This window comes from Pezoporus wallicus, unplaced genomic scaffold (assembly GCF_028554395.1).
Source record: "Pezoporus wallicus isolate ANWC-B61680 ecotype Strahan unplaced genomic scaffold, APGP_CSIRO_Pwel_v1 scaffold_3294, whole genome shotgun sequence".
In the NCBI taxonomy this organism is placed as follows: Eukaryota; Metazoa; Chordata; class Aves; order Psittaciformes; family Psittacidae; genus Pezoporus; species Pezoporus wallicus.
The window spans coordinates 14505887-14517051 of record NW_026635478.1 but is presented as its reverse complement, the minus strand read 5'-3'; the positions used below and the strand labels follow the sequence as shown (position 1 = coordinate 14517051).

Below are 11165 nucleotides of genomic sequence, written 5' to 3'. Positions count from 1 at the left end.
AAGCCATTGGCTGCCCAGACACAAATACCGCAATCAGACCTTCAGGGTGTCCCCTCCTTTCCCCTTTCACTTGTTCTTTACTTCCTTTACCCTCACCTATGCTCTCCTTCTTCCCCTCTCAACTCCAAAAGGCTGGAATAAAAGTGTTGCCAAGAGGATATCACTGTCACAGCAAGAGCCAGCATGCCAGCACCCACCCAGGACCAGTGATCCTGGACAGATGTGGGTTTGCAGCATCTGCAAGGTCCTTGGCTTTGTCCTTTCCTTGCACCCCACAGGGGCTGGAGGGACAAAGACACAAACTGCAGGGCCAGGCTGGCTCCATGAGCAGGCTGCAGCAGTTCCCTGGTGCCTCTGGGCTTGCCACAGGGCACAATGCAATCCCCCTCACCTCACCAGCTCATCTGTTTCTAGGAATCTTGGAAATGACACAAGGCACTTCCTCCCCTTTAAACCTTGATGGCTGTCTTCCATTCACAGGTGTCCTCACTTGCTCCATCTGGGACAAGGGCTCTGCCTTCAGGTATATAACAACTTTAGAACAACTTTAGGTGTACAGCAATTTGAAGGGCTACTCTGGCTCATGATTTTGGTAAAAGGCTGACATTTTTTCTTCTTTCAGACAAGGAGTGTCTGTGTCTGTGACCATGCTAAAACATCCTGAGCTCTCCCAATGTTGCTTCCTTTGACTCCGTCATGGGCCACATAAGCACAGAAACTGTTTGTCATTCTTCTGCTGTGCATTGGATCATTTTAGGCTTTTTATCTGCATTTGATAAAAGTGTAGGTCACAAATGGGCAGCTTTTCAGAAGTGTAAACAAATTCATCTTGTAGTTTTTCATGTGAGTCATCTCGTCTTAGATCTGTTGCAAAAAATCTCTTATCAGCCTGTTTCACAAAGAACGCTTATTTTGATAGCTACATGACCCGTTCCTGGTGTGTGTTGTTTCAAAGCTCTGTGCTTCTCTTCCTGACTAAAAATGGATTTGGAAGCAGGGTTCTTATTACTGATTGAGGTAATTTTTATCTTCTATAAAAACAGATACATAGACAGCCATGGCAGAATAATGATCCCACTGAGATGAACACTGGTGTATTTCCTCTTGTAAATAAGTATGGTTACATTCAATGACAACATGAGCCATTGTAGCCAGTAAGGCCTTAGAACAAGACAATCTTCTTGGGCATCTTAGCATCTCTTCAGACAAAGTCAGCCTTCATACATCATTAACTCTTTACTCAGGACACCATGTTAAGGACTGCACAGAGAAACTGTAACAGCAGCAGCAACTGATATTCCCAATAGTTTACAAAGGTCAGAGCTATTTAACACCCATGCCCTATGATGAGGGTCAGTCATGCCAGACCTGGAAATAGACTTCAAGCTTTCTCATTCTGTAATCCCATTATCCCCTGTTCCCCACCTCCACAGCAGCAGGAATCCCTGCCCCTTCTTAGGTTCTCTCCTACATCAGCATCCCTGCTGCCAAAGCTCCAAGACAGGTAACGTGATGGGAATGTGCAACAGGATCCCCCAGCCTTCCTTTCTCACACATCTGCCCTGTACTTGCTGTCCTGCAACAAGTCCCCTTTCTCACCCAAGCTTTTGTGCTATGCTCTTTACCCAGCATTGCCCATTTCCTGCACATCCTCTCTTGCACATTACACATCCCCCTTGCCTTTGCAACACTGACCTTCTGCATCATCTCCTCTCCATCATCTGTCTTCTCTCCAGACTCATTTTTTCCAACATCTACCCCCTCCTCTCTTTTTTGGGCTTAATCAAGACTGAGTTGACGGTGTGATGTTAGCCACAAAGGATAATCTGGTCATTTAATCAATTTAATATGGACACAGCAGACTGGCTTTAAGTCATGTTAACTGGATCAAGTTAGAATCTAAGAGGTGTACACTAACTCCTAATTGAAGCCAGAAATCTGTGTTTCTTTGTGTGTCTCTCAGTTTTTATCAGTTTCTGACATGCTTTCCAGAAGTCTCTCGGGGTTTTTTCTGGCCATCATCTTTTGGAACCTGTCTCTTTTTCCTCCCTTTCTGCCCCAAAGAAGATCCTTTACACAATGTTTTCATCACCCTAAACAGGACACAAGTCTTGCTTTTCCCTTCAGACTCAACTACTCACAAGGTATTTTTTAACCCATTCTCAGGTGAATCACATGGCTTTTCTCATTTAGCTGCTTCCGCTTTGCATGTGTTTAATATGTACTTGTTTCTCACTACAAGTTTATTGTTCCTGCCTCTAATTCAAAGACAATATTTTTTTAATAGAAGAACAAAGAACTTATTTTCCATCTTAGATATGGATGAGGTGAGGCCAGGATCCAGGAGGACCGCTGCTGATCATACAGGGAAGCAGAGAGGGCACAAAGGAGAGACTAGAATACAAGGCTGGAATGAAAGCATGAAGGCAAAAGGTTACAGATAGGGCTGAATAACAGCTAACATCAAGATCAACGAGGAGGCCTGATCCCACCTTCCCAGGGGTGCCTTTGGTATCCAGGACAAGGCAAGTGGTAGCAAAATCCGGATTGCATAATGGGGGCCAACCTATTCCAGCACTCCCCTCCGTCGGCCAGAGCCCGGGGACACCGAACAGGGAGAGCTGTGGTGGGGACAGGGCGCTCCCTCCTGCCCTGTGAGACAAGGGAACCACTATGATAGACAAACCTGTCTCTATTAGCTGACACAGCATTCTCATTTGAGGTTGAGGATGGGTGAAATATTGAATCACAGACTCACAGAATGGTTTGGGGTGGAAAGGACATTAAAACTCATCCAGTTCCAACCCCCTGCCATGGGCAGGGACACCTTCCACTAGACCAGGTTGCTCCAAGCCCTGTCCAACCTGGCCTTGAGCACTGCCAGGGGTGGCCACATATTGGGGAACGTTAGCTAAAGTCTAGATACTTATTTTGTGTTACTCATTCAACTTTAAGATCAATTAGTCTTTTACATCTTTAAATGCACACTAATACACTGCAACACTCTTGTCTCCTTATGACACCTAACCATTTCCTCCTCTGGACTGGCTTTTCTTTCCTTGCTGCTGTTAAAAAGAGAATACAAGCTACAAGAAAATGATAAACAGGAAGCCTTAAAAGGCCAGACCATTTACAAAACAACACGTAGGCACACATATCCATAATGTAGAGTGGATAACGCAAAATAGCATGACAAAGTTTATTTAGCTGTATCCTTTTGCACTTAAAGAAATACTGATGTATGATCTTGTTTTAACAGGCATGAAGAGCTTGGCCTGCTCTCCAGATGTACACAGATCTGTAAAATTTCCTAGAGCTTTTCTGTTGACAATACAATATAGAAAACACTATTATTTGGCTACAGCAGGGCTCTCACTGTTTTGTTGCAGGGGATCTGCAATGAACATCATGTCTGTGGCATGTGTATTGAAGAGTTTCCTGATCTCCTTCCTGTGCCCTAGGACTGCTGGCTTACAGCCAAGTCTCATTTTTCCTAAGGTTCCCCAGCTCTAGATCTTTTTGCAATTTAAAATTCCCTTTGTCTTGCTTTTAGTTTCAAGTTTTAGACAGGTTTCCTGGGGTACTTAAATCCTGGAAAGCATTCCTTCCAACACACGTTCACTCCCCAAACCTCCCATCTGCACCCCACTCTCTGATGCTCATCATGGAGCTTCCCAGCTGCCCTCCCAGTCATTCCACGCACTGCCTCTCCTCACCCCAGCTCTCCCACCCACTCCCTGTTTTCTTTTCTCCGTTTCCCTCACCAGTCTCCCTTCCTTTCTTTTCCTTTCTTCCTTCCTTTATCTTGCTTTTCGTGTTCCCTGAATGACTCTAAGGCTGCCAGGACTAGGCAGATGAGCCACCCCGTCTCTTGAATTAGCTAATTTAGCCAAATTAGCTTTATTAGCTACATCAGCTGTGTGCGTTACAGGGAAGCCCTCTTTCCAAGCTCACCTCTGCCATTCCTGGAAAAAAGGGCCACTTTTAGGGATTCAGTTTCCAGCTGTCTGACGCTGTGAGCCCAGCCAGAGCAGGCGGGAGGTGTTCGGGAGCACCCGAACAGTTATTTATGATGTAAAAATGCGCCTGTTGCCCCTGGAAACCGGCTCTCCCGCTCGTCTCAGGCAGGGGTTGCTAAGCGATGCGCCTGTGCCTGGGGGCAGGGGGCTAAAGATGTGGCAGCACTTCTTTTAGGAGGGACCTGTTGCAAAATAGAAGGGCAGGACTGCTGCCGCTTCGTGACAGAGGCTACGGAGGAGATGGCTGACTTCCCGCAATGTTTAACTGACAGCTATGCAGCCCTGCACCCCCCTGCTCCTCGGGGCTCTCCCGAAGCCTGCTCGTCTACCTCAACGCCTGTCCTGAGTTCACCCTTAGCTATTTTCGTTTCTGGGTCACCGAGAACACATCTGCAATAGTCAGCAGCAGCTGACTGCAGAGCGGGTTGGCACATCCATGCTCCTCTTCATCAGGAACACACGCCACATCACACAGCAGCGCTCCGCCGCTGCCCCGAGCTGCACAAACCCCACCATCTGCGTGCCTGGTGACGAGAAAATCACGCCGGCTTGTTTTGTTCTCTCTTTCCTTTCCTTTTTGGTAGGCAGGCTGTGCAAAACGCCCCTGCAAACCTTCCAGGCAGGAAAGCAGCAGGAATTGAGCAGTCGCTGCAGAATCCTGCCGCGCTTAGACGGATTTCTGTTGCCATCTGGTGGCAACCGAAGAGCACCTAGAAATGTAGAAGTGTCAAGATCTGCGCCTCCGCTACTAAGTCGGGCTGGTTTTCCTCCATTTATTCCACAGGCGTTTACTCTGGCCACATCACAATTCCGTCACTGTAGAAGGGAGCGAGGGAGATCGTTAATGATACTAGATTATTTAATTATTTAATCCAGTCTAGATTCCAGATCATTCCTTGCATTGCAAGCTTTCTCCATGGTTTTCAAGTCAACACGGCCAGTTTTCTTGACTCTTCCATGTGCTGTAGTCAAGACTCTGTCCTAGCCTCTGAAGCCTGCAGTTTTGCTCACCCTAAATTAGAGATCCTCACTCTAGCCCCAAGAGTTGCTGAATGAATCATCCACAGTGGGTCAGTTAATGAACATAAAATTACCAACCTCGCCTGCCTGTTGCAGAAATCACCTTATAGGATTGCACCCCTGTTTACCAATGCACATACACACCACCAGCCAGCCTCATTCCCTCTCTAGCCAAGGGACCCGTCACTGGTTTAGGGGCAGAGGCCTCATGGAAGACAGAGATCTCGTATCAGATAGTATGCCCTGACATGTTCTTTTCATGGGCACTATTGCAGCTTCTGCTGAAGCCCGGCTTAAACTGCAGCGCAAGAGTTTCTGCAGGTAGCCACAAATTCACCCTCTTGTCATCACTTTATCCTCTGGCAGAGAATTATTCCCTTCCCATTTAAGAAGGGCACCAAACCCAAAGACTGCATGAACAGTTCAGAAGCAGGGCATCCTGATAGCATTTGACTGTAGCCCTCTGGGTTTTGTTCTCATTTATGCTTAGCTCCTTTTTGGAGCCCTAACTTTGTCTTCCCTCATGCCACCCTTGCTCTTGCCCCTGTTCCCTGCGCCAGCCTGCTGGAACTACCCAACCTCCTTCATGACCATCTTGCACAAACTCCAGCAAACTGCCTTTACCAGTCAGGCACGCAGTCCCCTGTGAATTTCCAAGTCTGGTGTTCCCAGAGGCAGGGATGACTCATGACATTTTGTCACACCCAGTAACGCAGATGATGAAATCCCAGGAGCAGCCGGCCACACTCCAGCTCCATGTGGATGTTGGTGCTCCTGACTCCTGCCTCTTAGGCCAGGAGCAGGTCTTCATTCACTCCAAACTATTTTGTGACAGTGATTATTTGGTTACACAACCACACTAGTAAATGAAACAGTGGCTGGAAGTGCTCCCCAGCACTGAAATATAATATTTGAAGTTCTATTGGCAGCCAGCTCGCAATCTTCCAAACATTTCTTTGCACGGTTTAGGAGTCAGCACATGGCAAGGAATGGTCCAGAAGTCAGTCTGCATGCAGCCAGCCTGTGCTGGTGGGCAAGAGAGTTTAACAGCATGGCTACTCCATGCCCATTAGCCTCAGAATCAGGGAAGAGTTCTGTTTGATTTAGTAACACAGAGTCAGCCTTTCTCTCTGAGCGGGCACTGAGCCAATTTATAGACACTTTGTTCACTTTTCATACTTCCCAATTACTTTAGGCTCTCTGCATGGTACCAAAATAATCTGGAGCAGGGACTAATGGAGTTTAGGTCGTAAGTTATGTTTCATTAGCATGTCATGTAATGCTTGATTCACCATGATGGCAGAGACAAGTTTATTGATTTTTTTGTCTCCTTGGGTTTTTGTTTGTTTGGTTTGGTTTTGGTTTTAAGTTGCATTGCCTTTTTGCATTGCTATACCACAGAGCTGTGCTTTACCACATGACTCCCACTGATTTGATTCCAGTCACAAAGACTCCAATCAGAGCCAAAGCCAATGCTGGCTTGAAACAAAGCCAGGTTACTCTGAACACTAACATAGGATTCATGTATTCCCAGAGCTTCATCTTCAGACCCCCATGTTCTTTCTGAGCTGGAAAGGAGCGCTCACTTAAATCTTGTGCTGCCTATCAAGAACTGAAGAGGAGTACTGGGAAATACAAGTACCTCTTTCATTGTATTCCTGAGCTACTGGCTTGCATGTGTCAGATATCACTACAAAGCCACAGTTGGGGAAGCGCAGACTTTCTAAATCCTACAGGAAACAAACGTTTTCCAGGCCAGAACCGGTCATTTTGAGTATATGGCTCCTCATCTTGCTGAGAGTAATTCTTCCAGGGTCTCAGGCTGAGCTCTGAATATTTTGCATCATCACCAAGTACATGTCATAACTGCAGCAGTGCCATTTTAACTCAGAGCAGAACTGCTGGCTCATACTATCCTTAAGAAGGGCTAAGGACAATTCACATTAAGATTTCAAAGCTTACAGATTGAACCAAGCCTACTGGTGTTCAGGGACTCTGCAAACTTTTACTTCTAATTTGTTACCAAGTTACCAAGTAATCTCTCTCCCTCACACAGACTCCTTAAACAGAAGACACTATTTCAGGACAGCAGCCATTCAAAAATCCTTTGAAAACCTTACACGAGCCTTTGAAATACTTCTTTTTCCCTTTTATTCATCCTTTGTCTCCTCAGATATTTGAGGCAAAGATATTTTGATTATGCACAAGAATGCAGTTATCCCAGTTCCTTCCCTGGACAGGTCACTGATGCTGTCTGTTCCTATAAACCACCAACTTCAAAACACAAATAGCAACACTGTCACAAAATCCTGCAAGTAATTAGGACCGTGTCTGGCCAGTGGTAACATTACATGAAGGACTATGTTGTGCTTTCCAGGATGAACTGATCAAAAAACTTTGACAGTTCAGGGAAGAAACTGAATTAAGTTTGGTGGCTGTTTCCTTTTCCTGTTTCCACTCTACCACCTTAGGCTGAGTGGAAGTATTAGACAGCAAATGGCTATGAAAGGAAACTTAGGTCAACCCCCTTCTTCAGCTCTGTACCTTCATTTTAAATTGAGTTATGTTTCAGTGTGACTCATACGCCTTTGAGACATCCTTCACTACAGCCTCTCCTGGTCATCAGTCACCTACCAGATAATTTGGTGTCCTCAGCTAGGATGTCCCGCCTCACAACATCTCAACAGCTTCTGGAAGCATAACCCTAAGAAATACCCCTGTCCCAACTGTACTGTCATTGAGAACAGCACAAGATACTTGTGGGAGCTTTCTGAAAGCTAGTGAAGTATTTGGCTCTATCACTTCCTTCGGCAATGAATTTACCAGCGTAATCTCATGATCTGGAAAAGCGTTTCCTCATTTTCACTCCCCAGTTTCTCTGAATGGTCCCTTGTTCTAAGATTGTGATACAGGAAGAACAGAAGCTCCAAGTCTACTTTTCCTACTCCAGCAACTATTTTGCAAATTATCTGTCCATTTTCATATCTCTCCTTTCCAAAATAGCAACCTCAGTTTTTCCAATACCTCTCCCTGAGTCCTTACATGGATTAATAGCTTGTGTCATCATTTCCTGAAGTCTCCTCTTTAAGGGCAGACGTCCATGTCCTCCCCAGAGCATTCAGGTAAGATTGTCCACACAATGGACATCACACAATGTGTGATGAAATCTCATGTCTGTGATTGATGTAGAGTTAATTTAAACCCCAGAAGGAGTAACATCAGCCCTTGCCATTGCACTGTTGATACAGAATTTCAATTACTGTGTGCTGTCCAGATGCCTTCCCTGTTTAGGTCTGACCAAAGTATTCCAGAAACCTCTCTAACACAGTTACTCTGAGTAACTTTATCTTCTGCAGAGGTTGCTGCTTCGCTGTTCACTTTTTTCCTCTTACCAGATGAACAATAAAGAAACACAACACAGGACACAGGATAAATCCTTAAGAGATTCTGCTTTTAACCTTTTGCCATGAAAATTAATTGCTCAATTCCACCCTTTGCTTATAGGCCAGTTCTTGTTTAAAAAACAGTTCTTCTCATCTTACACTGTGATGCTTAATGCTTGAAATTCTTACACATTTTTTGTTTGCACAGTTTAGGGGAGGCCAATTTTGAAAGTCCATACTTAGTTCTGATTTTTTTTTTTCCCTACTGTTCAGCCTGACTTGGGCCACCTTATACATATTCAGTCTTAAACTAGCAGCATCCTTCCAATTAAAAGCTCCTTTCCCTACCTGTTGCTTACCACCAGGTGTGTTTCTGGACAGATTCCTTCCCAGTCTCCATTTTCCTCAGCAAAGTTTTTAAGACCAAATTTCTGGTGATAGTATCTTTATTCTCCAGAAAATCCTAGAGGCCATTCTTACACCTGTTTCCATTTGAATTAATCATTACTGAGAATGAATTATCAGAATTATTAACAATATTCTATAGAAGATTTTTAAAATAGAAAATGCTCTTTATACTTTCCTGGATCCCATTTACCTTTTAGCAGTTCATTGTGTGTGACCAGCTAATACTCAAAGATCCTTTTCCTCCTTCTCTTTCATTTCCAGGAACTGAGTTCCCAGGGGGAATAAATAAATAAATAAATGTATGTTAGTCCCTATATTCATGGCACTAAATTTTGCATACCTGAATCTCATCCAAGATTTCATTTCATCCAAATCTCAGAGGTCTTTCAGTATTCATCTATAATATCCTATCATTCTGTCCTTGTGCCATGAGCAAATTTCATCCAAATGCTCTTTTTATTTACGCCAAGGCTATGAATTCAAATATGAAGCAAGATACAGCCCCAAAGTGACCTACATTAGTAATCACTTTTCCCTGTCAGGATTCTGCCTTTGTGGAGCAGCCTCATATGCCTTTTAAAAATCTAAACATATCAGATTAAATGTTCCTCTTTTATTAACTTCTTTATTGACACATCCAGAAAACTGAGGAGGTGATTTATGAGATACTCTCTGCTTAAATAATTCATCTTGGTTATCATAGTCTTCCAGGTGCTTTGACACATTTTTAATTACCGTTCTGACCAGCTTTCAAGAAACAGATAAAAACTTCAGTATTCTATTTCCCTGCTTCATCCCTAGCACCTTTTATTTAATTGCAGTTACAGTCCGTATTGTCTCTCTTGATGCTCTGGTACCATGGCATCTTTCTCTGAGAAAACACATATTTCCAAACCCAAGAATCCCAGGTGCCCAACTACTTCTCACTTGAAGCTCTCTGGAATTCTTGGAGGTATGCCATATTATGGTTTAAAATTATTAGTTTGGTCCAACATTTCTCCTTACAAGAGCTCAATCTCAAAAAGCTGCTTCATTGTAAAAACCAAACTGTTCACAGGATAAGAATATAAAAGCCTCCTACATCCTCAAACCTGAAGGTAGCTATGAAAAAGCAAACTCTTTCTTAATTGTTCCCTTAACCTCCCTTGATTCCAACACATCCAGTAATTCTTTCACAGCCTTCCCGGTCCTCACAGCCTGGAAGACTTTCATTTATACTTTTCATTAATTTCATTGTTTGCTCCATGACTTCCCATTCTAGCTTCCCTCCTAATTACTACATGCTGCAAATTCAAGATTCTGCCTACTGTAAATTTTGAACAACCTCTTGCCTGACTCCCAGCTTCTCAGAAATTATAACTGGAGTCACATGGGTATCCTAGTTTTCTTTTGATCCTCAGGAATGCTTGTCATCTGAGACTATTATTGCTGATATCATAGGTATCCACAGCACTTCTAACGATTTTAATATTTTACTATTAACTCTGATGTCTACTTCTCAGTCAGAATGCAACAGCATGAACTGCTCATTAGTTTGAGCTACTGCGATCAAACCTTACATCCTGTCTACACTTTCATAGCATCAGCTTTTGAAGTGGTAGACAGCCTGCTAATCAGACTTTCTGTGTGTCAGTGTCTGCCAAGTGCAGTGGCTCTTTGAAAAGCGAGTTGAGATGGTTCTACATTTACCGTTTCACAGCAACTTCTGTCCTCCCTTAAGGAAGGCAGAGCTTTCCTTGCTGTCAGTCCTGGGATGTGACCACAGCTTTCCTTTCCTGGCACCACTGCCTAATATGAAGACCCAAACTCTGAAGCACAACCCAGGGGTTTCCTTTAAGGACAGTTACTAATTGATCCTGTGGTTTGTTCACTATGACTATCTGAAACTTAGAATACAATTTTGTCAATTCAGTACAGAAAGGACCAATATCCAGCTTCCTCTCTTACAGCTATTCTTTTAATTCTGCAGGGTTAACAGGCAAGAAAAGCAGTAAAAATTATCTCAGCCCGCCAAGCCAGAAGGTTAGTCAGAATGCACCTAAGCATCTTAACTGCTGAGTAAGAAGGTACTTTTTACCAGAGAATCGCTAAAAAGAAGAAGCTTTTTACCAGAGAATCGCTAAAAACTCTGCTGCATTGTTTTTTGTATTCATTGAACCTGTCTAACATAACGTGTAAGAGTACCTCTGAGCTTTTGGGCCTTAGAATCTGATACTGATTATAATTTTGTCTAACTACTGAAAGGTCTTATTTGTAAGTACTTCATAATCTTTAACATAGGAATACTACATAAACCTTCTGAGTTAGGAAAGTTCAGCTATCACAAAAATAATTT

At 43.7% G+C, this 11165-nt stretch overlaps 2 long non-coding RNA genes across 4 annotated transcripts; one reads left to right on the top strand and one right to left on the bottom strand.

Moving 5' to 3' along the window:
* The first annotated feature begins 2958 nt into the window (after positions 1-2958).
* Positions 2959-3361, top strand: LOC130609837 (uncharacterized). The gene is made up of 2 exons (XR_008974888.1): positions 2959-3165; positions 3260-3361. It is a non-coding gene; the product is annotated as an uncharacterized LOC130609837 (long non-coding RNA).
* On the bottom strand, positions 3162-10880 carry LOC130609827 (uncharacterized). 3 transcript variants are annotated; one of them, XR_008974885.1, is made up of 6 exons: positions 10520-10880; positions 9021-9094; positions 8771-8929; positions 4552-4729; positions 3955-4201; positions 3162-3321 (listed from the first exon to the last, which is right to left on the bottom strand). It is a non-coding gene; the product is annotated as an uncharacterized LOC130609827 (long non-coding RNA). The 3 variants fall into 3 exon arrangements; XR_008974884.1 differs by lacking the exon at positions 3162-3321 and having other exon boundaries at positions 3780-4201; XR_008974886.1 differs by lacking the exons at positions 3162-3321; positions 9021-9094 and having other exon boundaries at positions 3780-4201.
* Between the last annotated feature and the right edge of the window lie 285 nt (positions 10881-11165).